This window comes from Lepidochelys kempii, chromosome 11 (genome assembly GCF_965140285.1).
Source record: "Lepidochelys kempii isolate rLepKem1 chromosome 11, rLepKem1.hap1, whole genome shotgun sequence".
Taxonomy (NCBI): Eukaryota; Metazoa; Chordata; order Testudines; family Cheloniidae; genus Lepidochelys; species Lepidochelys kempii.
Window position 1 is genome coordinate 32,257,618 of NC_136390.1, and position 25,919 is coordinate 32,283,536.

General features: G+C 40.7%; 1 protein-coding gene across 9 annotated transcripts in view; it reads left to right on the top strand.

The window, feature by feature from the left end:
* TANC1 (tetratricopeptide repeat, ankyrin repeat and coiled-coil containing 1) overlaps positions 1-25,919 on the top strand; it is a 216,265-nt gene that overhangs the window by 10,794 nt on the left and 179,552 nt on the right. Inside the window, exon 1 of one of the 9 annotated variants that reach the window (XM_073305543.1) lies at positions 17,096-17,336. The exons of the other annotated variants lie outside the window; for them this stretch is intronic. The gene's annotated coding sequence lies outside the window, so the exon portion shown is untranslated. Of the gene's footprint in view, positions 1-17,095; positions 17,337-25,919 lie in introns of those variants that run through there. 9 annotated transcript variants of the gene reach the window in all.

Here is a 25,919-nt window from a genome sequence, read left to right on the forward strand (position 1 = left end):
AAGCCATTTTAAACTAATAGTGTGGGGAAAATACATCAGCATTTAAAAATTCTAAGTGAAAGTATAACAAAATCTGAAGACCTTGTAAGGAGGGTCGTCGTCACCCCCCCGGCTTAAGTAAATGGATCTACTCTTGGAACTCACTGGTGACTCAGGTTTTGCTTGCACCTCTGACTTCCTTCTGCAAAGTTCATTCATTCACCTTTACATGTCTAATTAAACAAAGTGAATGCCAGTACTAGCTGCACATACTGGTATATAAAACACAGCATTGGGTGGTGATGGAGTAACTTTGCTATTTACTGAATCTCTTACAGGGACATACATGTAATAAATTGCAAAGAAGAAAACAGGGTAGCCAGTAAGATGGGATGTTTGTGTTGCTGTTGTAGGGCTTTTTTTTAAATTGACTAAATGTTAGTTTTGGTTAAATTTAGATCTTAAAAGAGAGAAGCTGAAACTTGTTAGTAACATAGGAAACGCCCTGAAAGAAAGTTTGTTTGTTTAGTGTGTGAATGTAAACTTTGCAGTTTTATGGCTGAAGGCAAACTATAGGGAGCCCTGATTACTTTAGCAAAGTTTTGAAACTTCTTGTGTTGTATTGGCTTCTAGTAGTTTTGCTGAAGCATATTTAATGCACTTAATTTAGTTTTAACAAACCATAGGTATTACATACATTAAAAAACTGACAGCTAATAGTTCTGAAATTGACTTAGCACTTAAACTGCAAAAGTCTTTAATTGCTGGAAAATCTGGAGACTGAGAGTTTGGCTCAGAATTACTACAATTTTGCTTCATTTGAAGAATTCTTTACAATGCGAACTAATCTAAAGACTTTGAATTGTGCCCTTAACTATTTCATTCACTTACAATAAGATAAATTTGTTTCTTTCATTGCAAGTTTGTTTTCTTTTTTTGCTTTTAAGAGATGGGCCTGAACCAAAACTGTGAACACCCCTAAACTTCTGAGAAGTTAAGATCTGAATGATGGTGCTTGAGCCCATCACTAGTTTCTACATATTAAGACTTTTTAAAAAAAAGTTGCTTGGAGAAGTTATTGATAGGTAGAGCTGGCTGAAACTTGGAATTCCCAGTTTGCAGTAAATTTTGAAATTTGGTTTTATTCTGATTTGATCTCAAGCTGGGTTCCCTCAGGTTTTTAGGTTCCTTGCTGCGCAGCTGGAACCCAGAACACCTGGGGACCCTGTCCCTGGGCAATCTGCATTTCAGGGTTACCCCAGTCCCCAGCAGTCTGTCAGGTGAGATGGCAGGATACCAGGCTGGGTTCTGTCGGAGACCTGCCTGTGGTTCATTGGAAGTTCGTTGAATCCACTCTTGCTATATCTGTGACCATTTCTGGTTTGAGAAATCAGTGTTTTCCAATGAAACCCTGGTTTATCAGAAAATTCCCAGCCAGTGCTAGTGATAAGACCACTGTGTTCTGACTATTTTAAATTAAAGTGGAAAAAGGATTATTGGAAGCAGTTTGACATTTTTTGTGAAGTCACTCCATATGCACAGAACATTCTAAATGTGAAATTTGAAGAGGTGCTTCTTTTTTTGTGGTTTGCACCAGAAATATCTTTGTGATGAATCTCTATTCTTATTAATATACTTGGAGCACCATTTCACACTTGGACTAAACTCACTTTGAAGTCAGAGTGAGAGTTTTTTCTTAGTAAGAACAGGGTTCTTAGTCAGAGCTTAGTCAGAGCTTAGTAAGAACAGGGTTCATCCAGCACCCCCTCCTCCCCTAACCCCTGCACTCCCTCATGGCTCTAGCCCCCTGCACTCCCTCCACCCACCCTCCAGGCACTCGGTGCAGCCTGTCTCTTACCTCCAGCAGCTGCACGTAGCTCCTCCCTGGGAAACAGCTGCACAGCCTGTCCTCCTTTTGTCCTTCCCACTGGGCCTGCAGCATGGGGATCAGCTCTCCCACCGCGAAGCACCGCCCCAGTCAGAGCCACTTCTAGCATGATAAAAAAAGAGCAAATGAACACGTGTTCCTGCAATATCAAAGCAAACTGTATACTTACCAGAGGTTCCTTCCCCTACATCAGGCTCGCCTGTGCTGGTCTGGAGGGACTGGCTCGACTGCTCTGGAGTCAAAATAGATCCTGGCTTGCTGTTCCTCATACTCCTCTCCACCTCTTCCTTGTCCAACAGCACCTCCTTACAGTTCACTCCAGGGGCCTGTGACTCCAGCTCCCCGAAAGTATCCACAGGGTCTTGGTGGTGGTAGCGTCTTTGCCAAGGATGGCATGCAGCTCTTAGTAAAAGAGCAACTGTTAGCCTCCCTTGCCTTCTGGTATGCCTGCCAGAGGTTCTTGGCTTTCACACAGCACTGCTGTGGGTCCCTCTTGTAGCCCCTCTCCCCCATGCCCCGAACAATCTGCTCATAGATATTTATGTTCCTGTTGCTCTCTCAAAGCTGTGCCTGCACAGCCTCTTCTCTTCACAGACTCGGGAGATCCACAACCTCCTGTGTACTCAGGCAGGAGTGTGTCTGCAGTATGGTCAGCTGGGCAGTTTCAAGGTGAGCTCTCCAAGGCCAGCAAACAGGAAATAGAATTTCAAAAATGCATGGGGCTTTAAAAGGGGAGGGTCATGTACCTGTGTACCTGGCCGCCAGGCAGCGGAGTACAGAGCTTTCATGGTGGGGCATTATGGGACACCTCCTGGAGGCCACTAAAGTCGACATAAGTAATGCTGACACTGCATCAACATAAGTGCTACACCTCTTGTGGAGGTGGAGTTATTAATTCGGTGCAGTGGGCGAGTTACAACATTTTAATGTGGATGCTGAGAGCAGGGGTTCTCAAACTGAGTGTCGGGACCTGTTAGGGGGTCACAAGGTTTTTACATGGGGGGTCGTGAGCTGTCAGCCTCTACCCCAAACCCTGCTTTGCCTCCAGCATTTATAATGGTGTTAAATATATAAAAAGTGTTTTTAATTTATAAGGGGGGGTCACACTCAGAGACTTGCTATGTGAAAGGGGTCACCAGTACAAAAGTTTGAGAACCACTGGCTTAGAGAGTTAGGTCGACGGAAGCTGCCTTGTGCCGACTTAACTCCGTAGTGTAGACCAGGCCTAATCTCAAATGAGATTTGTCTCCTCCTCTGTATGTGAGTAATAGTGTTCCCTCAGAAGAAAGGTTCTCAGGTTCTACTCCCATCTTTATCGTTCAGAAGCATATAGGGGGAATCTGAGCAATTCTAGATCTCAAAAGGCTCAACCAATGGATAAAGGAAATGAAGTCCCAATGGAGACCCTAACCTCTACAGTGTCAACTCTGTCCCAGGTGGATTTTCCGACTTCAGTGGATCTACTGGATGCATATCTCCACATCCCTATCAGACCTGGTCAACACAGGTATTTAAGGTTTGCCTATGACAGGAAGCATTATCAGTATTGGAAGCTCCCATTTGGCTTGTCCGTGGTTTACCTGGGTCTTCACAAAGATGTTGATGATAATTATAATTGGACTCAGATCACAGGGGATCCACCTATATTCCTTCCTGGATGACATCTTAGTCAGAGCTCCATCCTCTGTAATGGTTAACAGAGCTACAGTCCTTTTCCTTGAATCTCCTGCAGGTGCATGGTTTATCATCATAGTCAATAAAAGCTCCTCAATTCTGTTCACTCAAACAGCTCATTGGGAGTGGCCATAGACACCTCGGTAGCAGGGACATACCCATCTCTAGAGAGATTCCAGAAGATTCAAGACCTTCTTGCATTGTTTTGAAACTGCAAGATTGCTCATTATTGCATTGAGCCTTCAACAGCTAGGTCTGCAAGTATCATGCACAGGGATCACTCCATAGCTGCAGTCTCACACATCAGGTACCTTCAGGGCTTCATCTTAAAGGCATGGGACCACTCCTTGGAACATATGAAAGATCAAGTGAGAGTTCTGGCACAAGTGATCAGCCCAGTGTAATGTCCGCAAGGGCATGCCCATATGCCTTCCGGATCCCCTGATTCTCACCAATGTCAGCCTGTCAGGCTGGGGAGCACACTTCGGGTCCCAAACAGTTCAAGGAATCTGGAATCATAGAATATTAGGGTTGGAAGGGACCTCAGGAGGTCATCTAGTCCAACCCCCTGCTCAAAGAAGGACCATTCCCCAACTAAATCATCCCAGCCAGGGCTTTGTCAAGCCTGACCTTAAAAATATCTAAGGAAGGAGATTCCACCACCTCCCTAGGTAACGCATTCCAGTGTTTCACCACCCTCCTAGTGAAAAAGTTTTTCCTAATATCCAACCTAAACCTCACCCACTGCAACTTGAGACCATTACTCCTTTTTCTGTCATCTGCTACCACTGAGAACAGTCTAGATCCATCCTCTTTGGAACCCCCATTCAGGTAGTTGAAAGCAGCTATCAAATCCCCCCTCATTCTTCTCTTCCGCAGACTAAACAATCCCAGTTCCCTCAGCCTCTCCTCATAAGTCATGTGTTCCAGTCCCCTAATCATTTTTGTTGCCCTCCGCTGGACATTTTCCAATTTTTCCACATCCTTCTTGTAGTGTGGGGCCCCAAACTGGACACAGTACTCCAGATGTGGCCTCACCAATGTCGAATAGAGGGGAACGATCACATCCCTCGATCTGCTGGCAATGCCCCTACTTATACATCCCAAAATGCCATTGGCCGCCTTGGCAACAAGGGCACGCTGTTGACTCATATCCAGCTTCTTGTCCACTGTAATCCCTAGGCCCTTTTCTGCAGAACTGCTGCCTAGCCATTCGGTCCCTAGTCTGTAACGGTGCATGGGGTTCTTCCGTCCTAAGGTGCAGGACTCTGCACTTGTCCTTGTTGAACCTCATCAGATTTCTTTTGTCCCAATCCTCTAATTTGTCTAGGTCCCTCTGTATCCTATCCCTACCCTCCAGTTTATCTACCTCTCCTCCCAGTTTAATGTCATCTGCAGACTTGCTGAGGGTGCAATCCACACCATCCTCCAGATCATTGAAGATATTGAACAAAACAGGCCCGAGGACCGACCCTTGGGGCACTCCACTTGATACCGGCTGCCAACTAGACATGGAGCCATTGATCACTACCCGTTGAGCCCAACAATCTAGCCAACTTTCTATCCACCTTATAGTCCATTCATCCAGCCCATACTTCTTTAACTTGCTGGCAAGAATACTGTGGGAGACCATGTCAAAAGCTTTGCTAAAGTCAAGGAACAACACGTCCACTGCTTTCCCCTCATCCACAGAGCCAGTTATCTCGTCATAGAAGGCAATTAGATTAGTCAGGCATGACTTGCCCTTGGTGAATCCATGCTGACTGTTCCTGATCACTTTCCTCTCCTCTAAGTGCTTCAGAATGGATTCCTTGAGGACCTGCTCCATGATTTTTCCAGGGCCTGAGGTGAGGCTGACTGGCCTGTAGTTCCCAGGATCCTCCTTCTTCCCTTTTTTAAAGATTGGCACTACATTAGCCTTTTTCCAGTCATCCAAGACTTCCCCAGATCGCCATGAGTTTTCAAAGATAATGGCCAATGGCTCTGCAATCACAGCCGCCAACTTCTTTAGCACTCTCAGATGCAGCGCATCCAGCCCCATGGACTTGTGCTCGTCCAGCTTTTCTAAATAGTCCTGAACCACGTCTTTCTCCACAGAGGGCTGGTCCCCTCTTCCCCATGTTGTGCTGCCCAGTGCAGTAGTCTGGGAGCTGACCTTGTTCGTGAAGACAGAGGCAAAAAAAGCATTGAGTACATTAGCTTTTTCCACATCCTCTGTCACCTAGGTTGCCTCCCTCATTCAGTAAGGGGCCCACACTTTCCTTGACTTTCTTCTTGTTGCTAACATACTTGAAGAAGCCCTTCTTGTTACTCTTAACATCTCTTGCTAGCTGCAACTCCAAGTGTGATTTGGCCTTCCTGATTTCACTCCTGCATCCCCGAGCAAAATTTTTATACTCTTCCCTGGTCATTTGTCCAATCTTCCACTTCTTGTAAGCTTCTTTTTTGTGTTCAAGACCAGCAAGGATTTCACTGTTAAGCCATGGTCGCCTGCCATATTTACTATTCTTTCTACACATTGGGATGGTTTTTCCCTGTAACCTCAATAAGGATTCTTTAAAATACAGCCAGCTCTCCTGGATTCCTTTCCCCCTCATGTTATTCTCCCAGGGGATCCTGCCCATCAGTTCCCTGAGGGAGTCAAAGTCTGCTGAATCTGGAAGAAAGGACTCACAGCATAAACCCCATAGAATTAAGAGTGGTCAAGCTGATGCTATGAAGGTTCTAGTTCAGCCTAGAAGCGAACCATGTCCTGATTCAGTAAGACAACACGACCGTGGTCGCATATGGGAAAACAAGAAGCCCAGTGCTATATGCTGAAGCTGTAAAAATCATGCAGTGGATGGAGCATTCTCTCCTTTCTCTTAGGGCAGTTCACGTAAAGGGAGACCTGAACTAGAAAGCAGACTGGCTTAGTAAGTGGAAAGGAGAACTGCTCCTAATGGTGCCTGAATCAGGAAATCTGCAAGTTAATATTTCAGTTTTTCAGCTTGCCTTCAAAAGACCTATTCACAAATCACATGAATACGAAGAGACCAAAGTACTTTACTAGGGAAGTGGACCCCAGAGCCGGGGTACAGATACCCTATTACACAGATGGCCGCAGAGACTCCTCTGTTCGTCTTCACCATTCCCATTATTAGGGAAAGTGGTCCAGAAAATAAAACATGAAGAGGTGATGGTAATGGTAAAACCACATTGATGATAAGATCCTGGTTTTCAGACCTGATAGAGATGAATTTGGGGCCACCACTGTATCCCAAAGACACAGGCTATCCTCCACAAGGGCCTCTACTTCATTTGGTCCCAAACTGGTTGCATCTAACAGGCTGGATATTGAAAGGGAAGCAGTAGTAACACTGGGTCTGTCCTCCAAAGTCATCAGAATAAGTCTGTCATCGAGAAGAGTATCAACCTTGAGAGCATACTCCTCTCTCTAGACCAAGTTTCGCAGCTGGTGGCAGGAACATAAAGCAAATATTAGAAGTCCAGCAATTCCAGCTATCCTGGATTTTCTCCAATAAGGTTTTGACAGAGGTCTCCAACCCAACACCATTGCACGTCATGTGTCAGCCCTTAGTAATGTGGTGTTTGTAAGATCCATGCGTTCTCTGGCAGAGAACCCTGAAGTAGCCAGATTCCTCAGAGCAATCCAGTTGGCCAAGTTGGTGATTAGACCTGTGTTTCCTAAATGGACTATACTGAGAGGCCTAACATCCCTTCGAACCATTTACATCAATGTTTTATTTAGCCAGCAAAAATTATTTTCTGATTGCATCTGCCAGGCGAGAGTCAGAGTGGGTGGTGCTCTCTAAGGAGGAACCTTACTGCGTGTTTCACGAGGATAGGGTGGTGCTAAGAACTTGGGAATTGTTTATGCTGACGATGAACTCTCCTTGGAGAGATGGAACACCTTTAGAAGTCAGAAGGGCTCTGAAAAATTACTTCAAGTGTATCCTTCCATAATGCTAAGGACTCAGAGCTTGCACATTTTCTATTGCTAGGTGAATTAGACTATATGTATTGTGGAAGTGTACAAACCATTGGAAATTGTAGTTCCAGAAGGGGTCAGGGAATGCTCCAAATGATCCCTGGAGACCTTGTGGGCAGAAAGAACTAATGCATCCACAGCAGAAATTAGAGAGGTAGCCACCTGGTCAAATGCTATCATCTTTATCAAATATTACAAGATGGACTTCCTGTCCTCTGCAGAGGCATCCTTTGGTGGCAGGAAGGCACTGTAGATGATGGCCTGGAAATGATTTTGCCATGTGAGCAGATATTTTAGAAGGGGAGGGATACCTTTTTCCTTGTGAACATTTCCATAAACCTTCCCATGTCTGTTCACTGCTTGCTATTCCCAGATGACAACAATTGTGGGAGATGCTGGGCCGCAGAATGGAAAATTTTTTTACTGATCATTTCCTTTCTGCTAGTAGCATTTCCCACAATTCTACCCACTCTGGATGGCTCATGAGTCAAAGATCAGATATTAAGTGGAATCATTACCATGTGACAGTTTCCTTTAGTCTAATGTACATAGGTATTTCATTATCTCTGGGATATTTATTAATGATATGCAAGTTTTACATCTCGGGAACAATTTATTTGGAAGCAAGCCGAGGCTGAGGGGATGTGGCCAGACCATGCAGCTCCAAAACTGTGATAGCCTCCATGAGCTGTAGAGAACAGCCCAGATGTCAAGACTTGTGGGAGATGCTTCTAGTGGAAAGGAAATTATCAATAAGAAATTTTCTGTTCCTTCTCTTGTCCCCTCATTTCCCAGTCTGACCAGCTGTTAAACTCCTTTGTGTGTCCTACAGCAGGTCGTTCTCACTCCTGTTCTACTTCCTGTGAAGATCCAGAAGCCTCTGGCTCACCATTAGTGATCCCCTCAGAGGATGCCTTCCCTCCCTTTGTATTTTAGGATGTTGGAAAGCAATAAGACTGTTTTTGAGTTCCTCAGAGAAAGTTTCTCCCTTTACTTTCTGCATCATTGCACAACAGAAATACAACTTGTATCTCACTTTTTTTCCTTTCCATTCCATTTCATTCGTACATTTCACCATTTGCGGCCTGCTCCTTCTTCTCAACAATAAAGGAGAAGAAGCACATGCGCACACACACCGTTGTAACTTCTATATGGCAGACTGACACAGTTTCCAGATCTGGAAAGAGGAGAAGCAGAACAGTACTGGTGATGGTTTTAACATGATTTTAGGTTAGAGTAGGCTGATGTGAACTTGCTGAAGATCCCAGACTGGAAAAGAGAACAGCTCCATCCATCTATGCCATGGAATTTTTTTTGTCAACTGATGAGCAGATTAATGACTGGAGTGGACTAATGAGCTACAGGGATGAGAGGGGGAGTTAGCCTTTCCAGAAACCTGTCTGACTGGAGTAACTGTTGAATGAAAATTCCCTTGCATCATTCCATAAGAGAGGTCCAAAATTTCAACATATAGAAATGAGCTAGTGGCTTCATGCAAAAGCAGAGAATCACCATAAGTGGCTTGCAACCCCTCATCCCCACTCTGCAGTGTGAAATCAGGGTCCATAGTTGGGGCACTGCTAGGAGATCTGTCTAATAATAGTATAGGCATGTTCTCAGAATATTATTAGACAGGTGGTTATATTACTTGACCTTCCAGTTAGCGCATCTTAATTCCTCTGATTTTTCTCCTGGCACTGAAGTTCCATTCAATGGATTTCATGATCAGCCACCTTATTTGAAATGTCCTCATGCAGCTTGGTATTTCAATTCTTGCTCCCTAAATTGTGGATCCTGGAAGCATCACACCAAAGATCCACCAGTACCTCGATGCTGCCTCTGGTCAGCTTTCGGCACATTGAGATTATATCTTGTTGAAGGCTATCCTAAAAAAAACAGAGGTGTGTACTTGCTGTTGTTTAATGCTGCGTGCAAAAGGAGGGGGAAAATTCTGAGCAGGCCTATCTGCAGTGGTAGGGGACTTCCAGTTAGGAAACAAAATAGGTAGATGGCAAGAAAAGAGCATGGGGTCCTTGTGTTTTGTATGACTAGCAGCCTTTTTTTCTGGATGCAGGCTAGCACTACAAGTCTGCCCTATATCCCAGTCACGTGAACCAACTTGTAGTACTATATACTGCTACCACCGCTACACACAAGTGATGGGTTTTTGTGTGTTGATAGGGGTTGAGCAGAGGATGGGACTGAAAGTTCCTGAGAAATTGTGGACATAGATGACCGGGAGATATTTATCATGCTCATGGTGGCAATCCTTGTGGACACACGCCAAAGTGGGTAGTCAACAATAGGATAAAATAACAGCAGAGTAGAAAACTGGGTTACTGGTAGATAAAAGAAATATATAAAATCTGGGAAACCAAATCTAAAACCAGGCTGGTGTGAAAAGTGCTGTTGCAGTGCTTTCTTCTAGTTAACATGAGAGTGAGAGGAGGTTTTTCTCAGGATTCCTCATCTTTTCCCTCTTTCATTGTAGTTTAATACTGCATCAGGGTCTAATTCTCCTTTCAGTAGCTGTAGTGGTATATTGGAAGCCTCTGTCTTTCTAATTCTGAAGTCAGCAATCTGCTATTGAATTGAGGAATAGCTTTCATGTGTCAGTGAAGTGCTGGGAAGGTGGCATAGCTCATAGGCAAGGTTAATGGTTAGGTTGTTGAGTGAACAAAAACACAGAATTCCAGCATGGGATGTAATTTTAGTGTCTGTGTAAGTATCAGTCTTAGTATCTGATCTTGAGAAACATCTGCAAAATGTAAATATTTGACTATATGAATGTGTTTAAGAAAAAATGACCACCTATGAAACTACAAATAGTTATTAATACCCATTTTACAACAGTGGGTTTGTTTTGGTTTTGGCAGAATGCAGCCTGTCATGCAGTTATAGAAGTGCATTAGATGTTTCTGAATTTTAGTGCATGGAGCTTTTTTTCTGCATGTCTATAGCAGTTTTTGTTCATTGAATGAGGAATAAAGGATGCAGCTCATCAGATGTGGTGCCTTTTTTAAAATGAATAACTTTTTGTGAGTTACCCATTTGTTCCTGAAAGATGTGGGATTGACAGCTCTAGAAACAGGTCCTCTGTTTATCTATCATATATCAAAAGATTATGGCAACTTGATGTCTAATGAATTTCAAAAAGTGAATTTCAGGTACTACAGTTACCCCTGACTGCCTTGGCCAGTTATGGATTTTTTTTATTTTAAAATGTTTTTCTCTTCCCTCTTGATTTAACTATACAGGGGAAGCTATGAAACTGACTACACATAAGGAATGAAATGCTGGTCCTGTTGAAGTCAGTGGGAGTTGTCACTGACTTCAGCGAGGCAAGGATTTTGCCCAAATGCTTTGGAGTCCTATGGCTGTGCCTTAACCAGAATATCAGTAGCTCTGCCTCGTGATCTTATGTGACATTTTAAAGCTTTACTGAAATGTGTTACAAATATTTCTCATGACCCTATAGTACTTAAAGTAGTTCTGTTACTTGCTGGCTTCTGCTGGTATTTTTAGACTTGGGAAATCTCTCAAACTGTTGAAATGAAGGGAGTTAGAGCAGGAGAGTCTTCTGATGTCAAACTTTCCATTGTTTCTGTATGAGTTCTGGCTATAGTTTTTCTATTTAAACAAAAACAGTATAAAAATGTAGTGGGCCAGCCACACTAGTCTAGGAGACTTCCAAAAGTTGTATGATAGTTTGACTGATCATTGCTTGAAAACATATTTTTATCTAATCCAATGCTGCTTATTTGGATACTGGGCATGGGGGGAAAAGGGGATGTCCCTTTTTAAATATAGGACAGATGGGGTGCCCCTGAACCTTCAATTCTAAAGATATTTGATTGTGTTAAGTGCTCTGTTGCCACCAATAGCAAGACCAAGAGGGATATTCAGCATATGCCTTTTTTCCAAAGTAAAATCAGTTATTTACAAATTGCTTGTAATGATTTAGGAATGGAGAGGAGTTTAAAGTAGTAGAGATTGAGAAGCTAGCGAAATCCAGGAGGAAGCACAGCACTTTTGTGAGGGAGGATTTGCTAGTCGGTGAAATGGAATATTTGTGAGAGAGTGGTCATGTAGTAAAGCCTTTAATTATGAAGCCATGATAGTGACTCCGTAGGTGAGACTGTAGCTAGCTTTCTGTTATAAATCAATGTGATTTTATTTATTTATTTTTGGATCCCCATCAACAACCTCAAAAAAATAAAAATAATAAAGCTGCTGCTTTTCTCTTGAAATTTCTCATACATGTTCTTTAGGGTAAATCTACACTGCACCTGGGAGTGTGTTAGATGATCGGATGTTTGAGAATGAGCTAGTAACAGGAGTAGGATTTGGACTCCTTGTCCAAATACTTATAGAATATTAAATGAAAATTCAGATACAAAGTATATATAAAAATATTGCTTATATCAGAATCTTATACTTTCCTACTCGTAGAAAGACAATGAATAAGTGGTATAAGGTAATGGAAAAGACAGAGCTAAATTACAGTGGCATCTGGAGTGGGAAAGGAGAGTGATCACAAAAAATATATAAGCTAACATCTAAAGGCCTCTAACTTTGTAAACTTTGGTAGGGTATCTGATTTTTAAGAATACTTAATGAGTGTCTAAATCGTAAGGGAAAATTAATATTGTATGTTAAGGTAGTATGTGTCATTACTCCCATTAGATAAAAATACTATAGGGCTGAATTACTTGGATGAATAAAAATGTAATCAAAACTTTATCATATGTGAAGATGTTTAATAATTACGCAGATTTAAAAAGTGTTAACATGTTCAATGTGGTAGAGTATTTGGTGCAGTAATAAATCACAAGAAAGTCTATTAATATAAAAAGGAAGTTAGGAGACAGTGGGTTACTAAAGGAGATGAGTGGGCTGTAGTGACTGAATAACATTCTTAAGAGCTTGAATGATTGCTTTGCCTCAGTATTCACCAGGGAAGCTGCATAGTGCTACATCAAAAATAGAGCAGAGGGCCAACAAATAAACTTATACAAAGGAAACTAAAACTCCGAATTTGGTTATTGCAATTCAGGCTAGCTACTTTAAACTCAGATTGGAGAGAATATGATTTTAAAGCTACAGTCATAAGGGTAGCAAAATACAGACCAATTCAGGGAGGAGAGAGAGAAATTTTCTGTTCTATATCAGTTTTTGGTAAAGGATGATATGGTTAAAGTATAGCATGGAAGGCATATTAAAATAGGACAAAGTTTTGGCTGTTTAAACTTTTTTACAATCGCCAATTCTGAAAGTCTTGGATTGAAAGTGATGGGGGAGGGGAAAAGGGGCATAGTGTACAAGTATTGTAGACTGAATTTTTTTAACTCAGGGTTTTCTGAAAAAATCCATTTGCTAAAAGTATCAGTGGAAGCAAGTAGTTTGATGAAGAAATGTTCAGTATTGACTTTAACTGAGGAACAGTTATTTTGTTGGATTAAAGTGCTAACAGCTGCTGGTCTCCTGGGCTAAATGTGGTCTCTGATAAATTGTATTGTCTTGGGCTGTCTCTTAAATGTTCTTGTATTTGTATTTTAACACTATTGTAAACCCTATGGAAATAAAGAAATGTAGGGTGTGGAGCGGGAAGCGTTGCCTCAGGCCTGGTGTACACTGGAAACTCTCGGTAGTATAGCAGTGTCAGGTGGGGGTGTGGCATTTTTGTGTTTTGCTACATTCTGTACTGATAAAAATCGTAATGTAGATGCAATTATAATGGCATAAAAGTGCTTTTGCAGTTATAGCTTATTTCTCTAGGGGAACTAGGATAAGTTATACCACCAAACCATTTTTAGTGTAAGAGCTACTTTAAGATGAGAGCAGGAGATGGAGTCAGGAGACTGAGAGTATGTCTACGCTGCATTTAAACACCTATGACTGATCCATATCTACTGGCTTGGGCTCAAGTTACTGGTCTGTAAAACTGTGGTGAAGACATTCAGGCTTGGACTCCACCTGGACCCTTGTGGGGTTCCAGCGCTCAGATTCCAGCCAGAGCCCAGACAACTACACTACAGTTTTACAGCCCCGTAGCTCAAGCCTGAGTCAGCTGACATGGGCCAGCTACTGAATTAATTGCAGTGTAGACAGTGGTGTTGGAACAATTTTTATAGTGGGGGTGCTGAAAGTTATTGAACAAAACTGTAAACCCTGTATATGATGGAAACCACTTCAAGCCAAGAGTTGCTGCTGCTCGCCTAGTTCCAGCATCTTTGAGTATATACATATCTCAAGGATCTTCCCACCTCTGTTGTTGGCTTTGTGTGAACTGGGCGAGTGGGGGGCTGTCACTAAACATGTCTGTTTCTATTCCCATTCTATAAAGTGGAAATAACACCTTCCCTGCTCAGAGCTTTAGATGTAAATCACAAACCAATTAATGCTATGTTTCATATATCTAGTGCTCTTCATCCTCTTTAAAATGTTGTTGCCTACCTTTGTGCTAATATTTTTGTGAGAAGAACCTGCCATGATTGAATGGGTAAGAGAACTAATCAGGAGTGGATATTAGTCTGGCATTTCAGCCATCAGCCGCAGCATGTAATAAAATTTTAACTATTTAACAAGGCTCAGGAGGCTGTGATCAGCCACAGGGTTTTCAGAGGGAAACATGTGGCTGCTGGGTTCCCAGAAAGCAACTAGGAAAGAGAGAGTAGTATCTGTGTGAGGTAAGTTCTGAAGCAAGCTCAGGAAGTGTGCTGCCCACTGGCTGGCTGGCTAAAATCCACCTTAGCATTTTTACAGGTCTATTAAAAACTTTGGGGCAGACCAAGACAGTTGAGGGAAAGACTGTCCGAGAGAGTGTGATATGAGTTCCTGGACTGTGGGCATGATTTATGTTGCCAGACTACTGTTAAAGAGAAGTGGAACCTCATTGCTAAAGGTGACATTTACCAGGAAGCTGGCCAAAAGAAGTCTTGGCTCTTAAGACCCACATTTATATCTAGAAATAGTTATTTTCTGTTTGTGACCTTTGTGCAACAATATACTACTTCTGCAAATAAAATGGCTTACCTGAAGGACTCTTTCAAACCAAGACTCTCAAACTTCTTTGGGGAGGAGGAGGAGAGAGAGACATTCTGAAGATTATTTTATGTGGACACTGCAAAACTTGTGGCGCAAAGAGGGATTCATAGAGAGATGCTGAGTATCTCAATTGGGAAAACAATAGAGTCATTCTTAGTCATTGTTTCTGTAAGTGGATGCAAAATTTTAGAATTGATGTTTTCCATTAAAGGAGGCGATGGGGTGGGGGTGTATGAGGTGAATAGAGAATATGCAAAATATAAATCTGTACATTCAGCTGATGGTCTGTAAACTAACTCTAGTGTTCTGTGACAACAGCAAAAGAAATTCCACCAAGTGGATTAAAGATGCCATTTCAAACTTTGTTAGAACTAGAGCATAATTTCTAGTACTTAAAACATTGTTTTTAAGCACTTTATGTAAAAGAATTATATGCAATTTAAAACTTTCATTCACCAAAGACAGACAAACCATTTTCAATTAATGTTTGTTATGATTCATGTTTTTGGTTTTTTGTTTTTTTTTAATACAGTCATTGGGAGGTAAACTATCTCCAATTCAACGGGTTAATCATTAATATTTGGGGGATTTTCTTGCCATGCAGTATTAGGAGGAGAACATCACCAGACACACACTTAAATTGTTTTATTTAACTAAAACAACAACGTTATGTATTCTGGATTTTTTTCTTCAACAACAAACACCTAATATTTTAACAAAACAAGCATATGAATCTTTGAATTTAGTTAAACATTTGTTTTTTAAAATCAGGTTTGTTTTTGTTAAAATTGTTTTTAACTACAATAGTTAAATGAAATATTAAAAAAAAATTTAGTTGACTGTGTCGGCCAGGTCAACATGAGAAACTTAAAATATTGGCTTCTGCAGCTAATTCAGTAGTCTTCACCTTCATTTTCCTGTTGGTTCATAATCTGGGAAAAAAGAACAAGCTTTTCTGCTTTTTCAGGTCCCAAACGATTTTTCAATTTGGAATGAATTAGTCTAAAGAAAGAAAATATCCTTTCTACACCAGCAGAAGAAGTTACTGCTGTTAAAAGTGAGATAATCACTTCAACAGTCTCTGAATCCAAGTGCTTAAGTGACTTCCATCAGTTCACTGGTGTGACTTTCTTTAAACATCATCAGCAAATATATATTTCTTGAATGGTTCTTATTCCCAAACTGGGTTTCTTTTACGGCCTGCTGCCATTATAGGTTTTCCTTTCTCGTGAGAGAAAGGTATGGTAGATCTCAAATCAATGAAGGTTATGCTCAGAAAGACCTCAAGACTTCTGGAATGTGCTGCTCAAACAGTTTCACTTTTGTTTCTACTGCCTGTCCCTCCCTTCTCATGTTTATCTCCAGACTTTTCTCCTTGTCCAGATCTATTCCGCTCCCAACAATCTTCTGTTCCAGGGCCAGCTCTAGGCGCCAGCTCTAGGCACCAGCTAAGGAAGCAGGTGCCTGGGGTGGCAAATCAGAAGGGGCAGGACTTCGACCGTTCTTGGGAGGCACTCCTTCCTCAGCGGCACTTCGGCAGCAGCCTTTTCATTTTCCCTTCCTCGGCGGCACTTCGGCAGCAGCCTTTTCATTTTCCCTTCCTCGGCGCACTTCGGCAGCAGCTTTTTTATTTTTTCTTGTTCGGCAGCTGCTTTTTATTTATTTATTTTATTTAATTTTATTTATTTTATTTTATTTTTGCTTCGCTGCTTGGGGCGGCAAAAATGGTAGAGTGGGCCCTGTTCTATTCATTGAACTTTTTGAAGTTTTGCACTTTTAGAGAGAGGTAAGGGATTGCCTCTGTGTACACAAATTTGCATAGGGACCCATAGGGTTGAGGTCTGTTGTTTCTCACCTCTATAGATTTATTTATTTATTTTAAATCATTTTTGCTGTTAAGAAGCATGTTATCTCTGGTGACACAAATCTACAGTTTGAGAACTGCAAAACTAAGCATCTCTGATGGTTTCTTCTAGACTGAGCACCGAGTCCCATTGGGTAGATAGAAAGATTAACCTAAATAATCTATACAGAAGCCCCAGGAACCCCATAAAATTGGGTCCCTAATCCATGAGCTATTGGAACTTATTTACAAAATTTTTCTTAAACGTTACATGACTATATTGTCTCATACTATAGAATTAGAATTTATAATCCCTATTCCATGATGAGATATGTCTGAGCTATAATGTATCTTAATTAAAACTATCTTTAGATTGCTTTTTTCCTCAAAAAGCATTTTATCATAAAATTCCGATTTAAATAAAAAAAAATCTGTTTGTTTTTTTTAAATCATTGATTTTTATCCACCCTAGATAAATCAAACAATAAAAATGTGAGTCTTACTCTAGGAAGTTAATAATAAATTCTGATATTTTAAAAAAGAAATGAAAGTAGGGCAAAAGGGAAAAATTACCATCACAAAAGTGAAAGCGAATTGTGGGGGTGGGGGTAAATAGGGGGAAAAAGTGGATTTTTGAGGAATGAGTTGAAGTAGGGGCCTTATTTCAGGGGAAAAAAAAAACGGGAGTGGGGGGAGTTGCCAGCATATAGAACTTACTCTGTTCCAAAAAGCATGATGAATGAAAAGAACTAGGCAATTATTGGTTTCCTAATGACTGCATTTTAAGTCTGGGTGGGTGGCGATGCAACTGTCCCCATTGCTTCATACAAATGATGCCCCTGGATTTGAAAGACGATGGCTGATGCACAGGAAGAGTGATGTCCTTCCAGGTTTAGGGAGCAACATGGAAAAAGGTATGAAGGCAATTTTTTAAACAAAATCTATTCCTACAAGTATTTGGACATTATTCAAACATACATTCCTCATTCGAAGCAACAACTGTTGTAGCTGAAATATTTTTCTCTTCAGATGTAGTGAGTCATTGAATATAGTTTAATTGTGGGCAGAAGAGAAATAACATGGGCTTAAACAAAGACAAGCTTCCATTGCCAGCGGGAAAACATTTCCTACCAACATAACTATTAAAACATTTTTAAAAATATAGTACTCTGTCCTGCATTGGTTTCAAGGCATAAATCAGTGTGGACACACAGCATTGCTGTCAGTGTTGTTAAACCTCTTTCCCAAAGCTCAAATAGGGGCAGGAGGCGTTGGAAGAAAAATCTTTTCCTGATGCTAAAATTGCTGCTTATGAAAATATTTGCAAAAAAAGTTTCCCTAACCATACACACAAGTAGGATTTTTAATAGTTTGCAGTTCCTTTGTAATAAAAGTCTAAGATATTGCTTTGAAGCTGTCTCCTAAAATGTATGCAATTCAGCTACTAATAAAATATAAATGTTGTAAAATAACTAATATCTTGGCCTTAATAGAACAGTTCTTGTAACTATAGTGACTTCTGTTTCCATCTATTAGCATGTCAATTCATGGTAAATTTTCACTGCTTCTGTTTTGTTGATGAGAACCCTGATCAGTAAAGTCTGCTTCAGAATGTTATTAGCATATTAGAACTCTGACAGAATAATTTTGGAAATAGTTAAATTTGGGCTGTCAGTCGATTAAAAAAAATTAATCACAATTAATCGTGAGATTAATTGCACTGTTAATAATACAATACCATTTATGTAAATATTTTTGGATGTTATCTACATTTTAAAATACATTTATTTCAATTACAACACAGAATACAAAGTGTACTGTGCTCACTTTATAATTATTTTTGACCTCAAGTATTTGCACTGTAAAAAACCAAAAGAAATAGTATTTTTCAGTTCACCTAATCCAAGTGCTGTAGTGCAATCTCTTTATCATGAAACTTGAATTTACAAACATAGAAATATGTAAAAACAAAACCAAAAAACTGCATTCAAAAACAAAGCAGTGTAAAACATTAGCCTACAAGTCCACTCAGTCCTAATGTATTATTTTTTTAGCGAGCATCATCAGCGTGGAAGCATGTCCTCTGGAATGGTGGCTGAAGCATGAAGGGGCATATGAATGTTTAGCATATCTGGCACATAAATATCTTGCAATGCCGGTGAGAAAAGTGCCAAGTGAATGCCTGTTCTCGCTTTCAGGTGGCATTGTAAATAATAAAGTGGGCAGCATTGTTTCCCATAAATGTAAACAAAGTAGTTTTTCTGAGCAACTGGCTGAACAAGAAGTAGAACTGAGTGGGCTTGTAGGCTCTAAAAGTTTTACATTGTTTTGTTTTTGAGTTCAGTTACGTAACAAAAGTCTACATTTGTAAGTTGCACTTTCATGATAAAGAGATCACATTATAGTACTTGTGTGAGGTGAATTGAAAAATACTATCTTTTGTTGTTTTTACAAGCAAGTATTTGTAATAAAAAATAATATAAAATGAGCACTGTACATTTTGTATTGTTTCATAATTGAAATCAATATATTTACAAATGTAGAAAAACATCCAAAAATATTTAATAAATTTCAGTTGGTATTCTACTGTTTAACAGTGTGATTAAAACTGCGATTAATCGTGATAAATTTTTTTTAATCACGAGTAATTTTTTTGAGTTAATTGCATGAGGTAACTGTGATTAATCGGCAACCTTAGTTAAAATAGATCTCCACGCTGTTGTCCTGGGCAACACAGTATGAGAAGGAGGTGAGCAGCCTTCAGTGGTGAAAGAACAGGTTAAAGACTATTTAGAAAAGCTGGACATGCACAAGTCCATGGGTCCAGATCTAATGCATCCGAGGGTGCTGAGGGAATTGGCTGATGTGATTGCAGAGCCATTGGCCACTATCTTTTAAAACTTGTGGCGATCGGGGGAGGTCCTGGATGATTGGAAACAGGCAAATTATAATTCCCATCTTTAAAAAAGGGAAGAAGGAGAACCCGGGTAACTAGACCTGTCAGCCACACCTCAGTCCCTGGAAAAATCAAGTAGCAGGTCCTCAAGGAAACCATTTTGAAGCACTTGGAGGAGAAGAAGGTGATCAGGAACAGTCAGCATGGATTCACCAAGGGCAAGTCATGCCTGACCAAACTGATTGCCTTCTCTGATGTGAGAACTGGTTCTGTGGCTATGGGGAAAGTGGTGGACGAGATATATCTTGACTTTAGCAAAGCTTTTTATACGGTCTCCCACAGTATTCTTTTCCAGCAAGTTAAAGTATGGATTGGATGAATGGACTATAAGGTGGACAGAAACCTGGCTAGATTGTCGGGCTCAAAGGGTAGTGATCAACGGCTTGATGTCTAGTTGGCAGCCGGTATCAAGCGGAGTGCCCCAGGGGTTGGTCCTGGGGCTGGTTTTGTTCAACATCTTTATTTATGATCTGGATGATGGGATAGATTGTACCCTCAGCAAGTTCGCAGCTGACACTAAGCTTGGGGGAGAGGTAGATACGCTGGAGGTTAGGGATAGGGTCCAGAGTGACCTAGACAAATTGGAGGATTGGGCCAAAAGAAATCTGATGAGGTTCAACAAGGACAAGTGCAGAGTCCTGCACTTAAGATGGAAGAATCCCATGAACTGCTTCAGGCTGGGGACTGACTGGCTAAGCAGCAGTTATGCAGAAAAGGACCTGGGGATTACAGTGGATGTGAAGCTAGATATGAGTTAACAGTGTGCCCTTGTTGCCAAGAAGGCTAGCAGCATGTTGGGCTGCATTAGTAGGAACATTGCTAGCAGATCGAGGGAAGTGATTATTCCCCGCTATTTGGCACTGGTGAGACCACATCTGGAATATTGCATCAAGTTTTGGGCCCCCCACTGCAGAAAGGATGTGGACAAATTGGAGAGAGTCCAGCGGAGGGCAATGGGAACTGGGATTGTTTAGTCTGTAGAAGAGAATAGTGAGGGGAGATTTGATAGCAGCCTTCAACTACCTGAAGTGGGGTTCCAAAGAGGACGGAGCTCAGCTGTTCTCAGTGCTGGCAGATGACAGAACAAGGAGCAATGGTCTCAAGTTGCAGTTGGGGAGGTTTAGGTTGGATGTTAGGAGACATTGTTTCGCTAGGAGGGTGGTGAAGCACTGGAATGGGTTACCTAGGGAGGTGGTGGAATCTCCATTCTTAGAGGTTTTTAAGGCCTGGCTTGACAAAGCCCTAGCTAGGATGTTGGTCCTGCTTTGAGCAGGGGGTTGGACTAGATGACCTCCTGAGGTCTCTTCCAACCCTAATCTTCTGTTGGACTATGACTATCACTTGTCATTTTAGTGGGGAGAGGAAGGGAAATGGACAGTATTGCCAAGTCTCTGTATAGTCTTGAAGTTATGGATTACTGGGTACCTTATGTGTATTATCTGAATAGCATTGCCCTCGTCTTCCAAATAGGAGCAAGAAGCTAGCATTTGTCCTTTTGGATCTTTTATTGTAAGGGTGGAATGGGCCTTGATTTTTTTAAATAAAGATTGGGTAAACACAGAAGTGGGAAACTCAAAACAGAATTATTCAAAGTTTTGCTGATTTAATGCCACATTGCCCCACACCTCCATCTTCTTATCTCTGTCAGACATGCCGGATGTAAAGAATTTGTTTTGTAATGATAGCTCAGGATTGTATAATAACTTCAGATTCCAGCTAAGTATCGAGCTTCTGCATTCATGGCAATAGAAATTGTACACCTGGCACACTCCTGAAGTAAAAAGTGAATTAAACAGAGTATGCAATTCTTTCTGTTCTTTCACTGTGTCACCAGCTTGGTTTTGTCATTCACAATATTGCTGTCAGATTCAATGAGACTGTTTTGTGATTAGGTAATGCAGGTTTTCTACAATACTTTTTTCTTTCAGCCAAGTTATTTAAAACAATCCTGTGAAAACCGAAAAGGTTCACTTTTTTTTTTTTTATTTTAAAAGATTGTGAAATAGGCATTTTATTCTTGTTGCTATAGCTTATGAGGCTATCCCATAGTTTGTAGGCAAAAATGTTCTAGTTCTTTATTTCTACCTTTTTTTCATTGGAATATGATACTGACACTTGGCATAGTATTTGGAGTCTTAAAAAAATTAAAAATGGGGATGGATGGGGCATGTACATTTCACTAGAGTACAAATAGTTTCTGTAGTGTTTCTTATTCTAGTCTGTCCCTTAAGGTTTTTCCCCTATTTCTGCCAATGGGACACAGACATTCTCTTCTCTCCTCAAGCCCTTAAGTTATTTTCTATCTCCATTTAGAATCAGACCCAAAGAGAGACTGCTTGGACACAAGAAACAATTTACTTCACATTTGAACCAAAGTAAGAGCCAGGGTCAGCATCAGCTATGAGGATTGGTCAGTTTTTCTATGTAAAATACATTCAGAGGCCCTTTTCTTTTCAGTATGTGTGCAGCACATTGTCCCTTCTACCAGTAAAGACTGATTAAAACAAGGAAGACAATGTCTTCTGACATTTGCAAGGTTAGAAAAGAAGTAGGAAATGCCATCCCACTCTATTTTTTTGAGAGTTGAGAAAAGCATTCAGGGCTGCTACCTATGCATTAAGAAGCAAAAAAGAAGACATGCACACTTCCTGTTTCATCCATGTCATTGTTTAATTAAACATTGAGTGCAGCATATCTTTGAAATGATAGTAAAGATGAATCTAACTTACTATTTATCACCTCTTACTGTAGTGGCTATAGGCCCTGTGACTGGGGACCCCAGTATAACTATCTGTTAGTAAGAGGCAGTCCCTGCCCCCAGTAGCTTACTGTATACATAGAGAAGACCTACAAAAGGCAGTTTTGTTAACACCATTCTATTGAGGCACAGAGAGAGTAATTGATTTGCCAAAGATCACACAAGAAGTCTGTGGCAGAGCTGGAAATTTTACCTGGATATCCTGAGTCCCAAATCGAATGCCTTATGCACAAGGTGATCTTTCCTGTCTTTTTGTTTTGTTTTAAAAGTTAGTGTCAGAGGGCTTATTTAAAATTGAAATTGTTCCTTTCTTTGCTGCTTTATGGTGTGTGAAGCAAGCCTGGCAGTTTGTCTGTCTGTGTGGTGGTTTATTCATTTGATTGTTTTTTCTCGGCTTGTTGTTTATCATGGCAATATTAGGTCTGGTTTTACTTGAAAACATCTTGTTTGTTGTGAGTTCTAACATTTTAATTGAGGGATTGGGAGTGCTGAATCTTGAACAAAGATATCCTATATCCAAGCTGTTTAGTATGAAGGTAAAACAGTTGCTAACAAAAGCAAACAAGAGTTGGAAACTAAAAATCCCTTCCCCTTCAAATTGTTCAACTTTCATTCTTGAGTTGCGATATGATGAAATCACTGGTTCTCTAATCTTTATTAGGGGATGCTTATTGTAGTGAACACTTTTTGTTATATTACTTATTCAGCCTTACCATCCTTAGTAATGTTGTGAACCTTATGCAGCTAGGATGCTGGCTGTTACAAGCATTCTAACTGACGTAGTTAAAATATCTGCAGCAGCTAGTGACCTGTCAATACAAGGGCTCCCAAAATTGCTGACACAGCTGGAGCAGAAAGCATTGGCAATGATGGGGAAACTTTTTTGAAAAATTTGTCAGTGGAAACATTTGTGAAGCATCTTCTAAAACTGACTGTACCTGAATTTGTAAGGTTTCGAAATAAGTAGAAAAAAAATCTTTTGAAAGTAGTCATTCAGGTCCACTATGTAAAGAAGCAAAAAAGGACAAAAATCCACATTTTCTATTTGTAGATCACCACTGAACAGACTGCTATCATGTCACTACTGAGTCAGGATTCAGAATAGGCTCCTTCAGTCTGAACTGTCTGAACAAAGACAGGAAAAGTCTAAAAGTCCACCCTACAATTCAGAAACTAATAATTTTAAGCAGTGGGCATGACCAGATTAATGCTTTCCCCAACCTTAATCCTTTATCAGAACTACTAGCTAACAAATGGATACTTTGTTGTTGAGTCTCTGTCCCCAGTGTAAATGCTGTCATTTCTGAACTGCGTTGGGGCTACTGATTTGGAGAAGGGTTTGGACTGAAATTTGTGTGCTTAAATACATGTTACTTCTATGCTCTCCATAAAAGCTGAGTTAAGCAAAGGATGTCAGCACAATTTTCAGTGCCCTTTTGAGTTCCATTTTTATTGCTTTCTTCAGTGCTCAATTTTCTCCTCATTTGTAAGCCTATTCTTAGTGGCCACTGTTTGGTCAAGTGTGTCTCACTAAGCTGCTGGCTCTCTGCTTTTTTGCAGGTCTTGCCAGACCATGTATCAGGGTGGAATCAAGCTTTGAGCTTTAAATTCCTACTGTTTTTCTACAAATAGGAAATTATATTTCACTCCATTGTATCCTAGATATTATACCCTTCTGCCTTGAGCCAAGATGCATTTCTTGGATGTTAATAGAACAATAAAGACTTGGCTACCTGTATAAAATGCTGGGGCCACATTTTCATAAGTGACTAATGATTTTGGATGCCCAAATTGATATGTTTTAAAGGACCCTGATTTTTAAGAAACTGGTGAATCCCTATCTTCTGAATATCCGGCCTCTTGAACATGTCTCCACTTAGGCACACAAAATCACTAGTCACTTCTGAAAACTTGGACTTAGGACTTCAGGAACTTGGAGAGATACTGTGATATAAAAAGATTCCTCAGGGCGTATGAGAAGGTTTACTGCCTCCACCCCTCTTCCTGAATAAGGGTGCGATTTTCAAAAACACTCAGCATTGGTTTACTCTGCATTGACTTCAGAAGGAGCAGAGTTAGGTATGGCAATATTTATAAATCATATGAGCAAGTGGCGTTCAGCAGACACAGAATTTATCAGAGTCCCACATTTAATGACTGGTGTATTTTTCTCTTACTAAAATGTTAGTCTAGGTTTTTTGGGACCCCCCCCAAAATGTGTAAGGTACAATCCAACTATTTTTTGTATTAACTAATGTACCATTTTAGACCAGTCCTCCCTCAAAAACAAATAAATGTCTTTTGTGTATATTGGCATACCTTTATTTTAGAAGGGTGTTTCTCATGTTTAGAAAAATAATTATCTATAATATCTATAATAACTTTATGGGTTTTATTTCTAATAATCTTCTGTGGAATGGATATCAGCTAGTGATCTGGAATGGAGGTGCAATGGGACCATCTTTTTCTACATGCTTGAAAGTAGTTTCTACATGCTGAATATTCAAAATGTGTATAAGCTAGCATGCTTGAAAATGTTCCTATAAACATTGTCATTGACAAGAAGCTATAGTCCTTTATTGGCATTTTATATAACTTTAAGTATTAATGGTGACCTGCAGAGGATTTTTTTTTTTAAATGTAGTTGGTACAGGGTCCTGCACTTAGGACGGAAGAACCCAATGCACAGCTACAGACTAGGGACCGAATGGCTAGGCAGCAGTTCTGCAGAAAAGGACCTAGGGGTGACAGTGGACGAGAAGCTGGATATGAGTCAGCAGTGTGCCCTTGTTGCCAAGAAGGCCAATGGCATTTTGGGATGTATAAGTAGGGGCATAGCGAGCAGATCGAGGGACGTGATCGTTCCCCTCTATTCGACATTGGTGAGGCCTCGTCTGGAGTACTGTGTGCAGTTTTGGGCCCCACACTTCAAGAAGGATGTGGATAAATTGGAGAGAGTCCAGCGAAGGGCAACAAAAATGATTAGGGGACTGGAACACATGAGTTATGAGGAGAGGCTGAGGGAGCTGGGATTGTTTAGCCTGCAGAAGAGAAGAATGAGGGGGGATTTGATAGCTGCTTTCAACTACCTGAAAGGGGGTTCCAAAGAGGATGGCTCTAGACTGTTCTCAATGGTAGCAGATGACAGAACGAGGAGTAATGGTCTCAAGTTGCAGTGGGGGAGGTTTAGATTGGATATTAGGAAAAACTTTTTCACTAAGAGGGTGGTGAAACACTGGAATGCGTTACCTAGGGAGGTGGTAGAATCTCCTTCCTTAGAGGTTTTTAAGGTCAGGCTTGACAAAGCCCTGGCTGGGATGATTTAACTGGGAATTGGTCCTGCTTTGAGCAGGGGGTTGGACTAGATGACCTTCTGGGGTCCCTTCCAACCCTGATATTCTATGATTCTATGATTCTATGATTTTTGTGAGGGTACACTTTTTAAAAATTGTTGCTGCTTCACAATGAAAAAAGAAGACATGAAAGGGTAAGGGGTTGGGTTAATTTTTTCTTTTTTAAAGATTAAAACCCATTAAGTGACCATGACCAGAATCGTCACATAAGTGTTTAAAAATTTAAAACAGTCTCATTAAACAATACCTTACCATCACAGTATATGAATCTTCACTCTCTTGGCTTTTGTGGTGTTGTCATTTCACTAGTTCTTTTTCCCCCTTTTCTTTCAGTCATCATACAGTCTTCCAGGCTAGACAGGATCTGAATTTGCAATCTTAACCTTCGCAAACCCCCCCCCCCCCCCCAAAAAAAAAAAAAGGGCAGTTT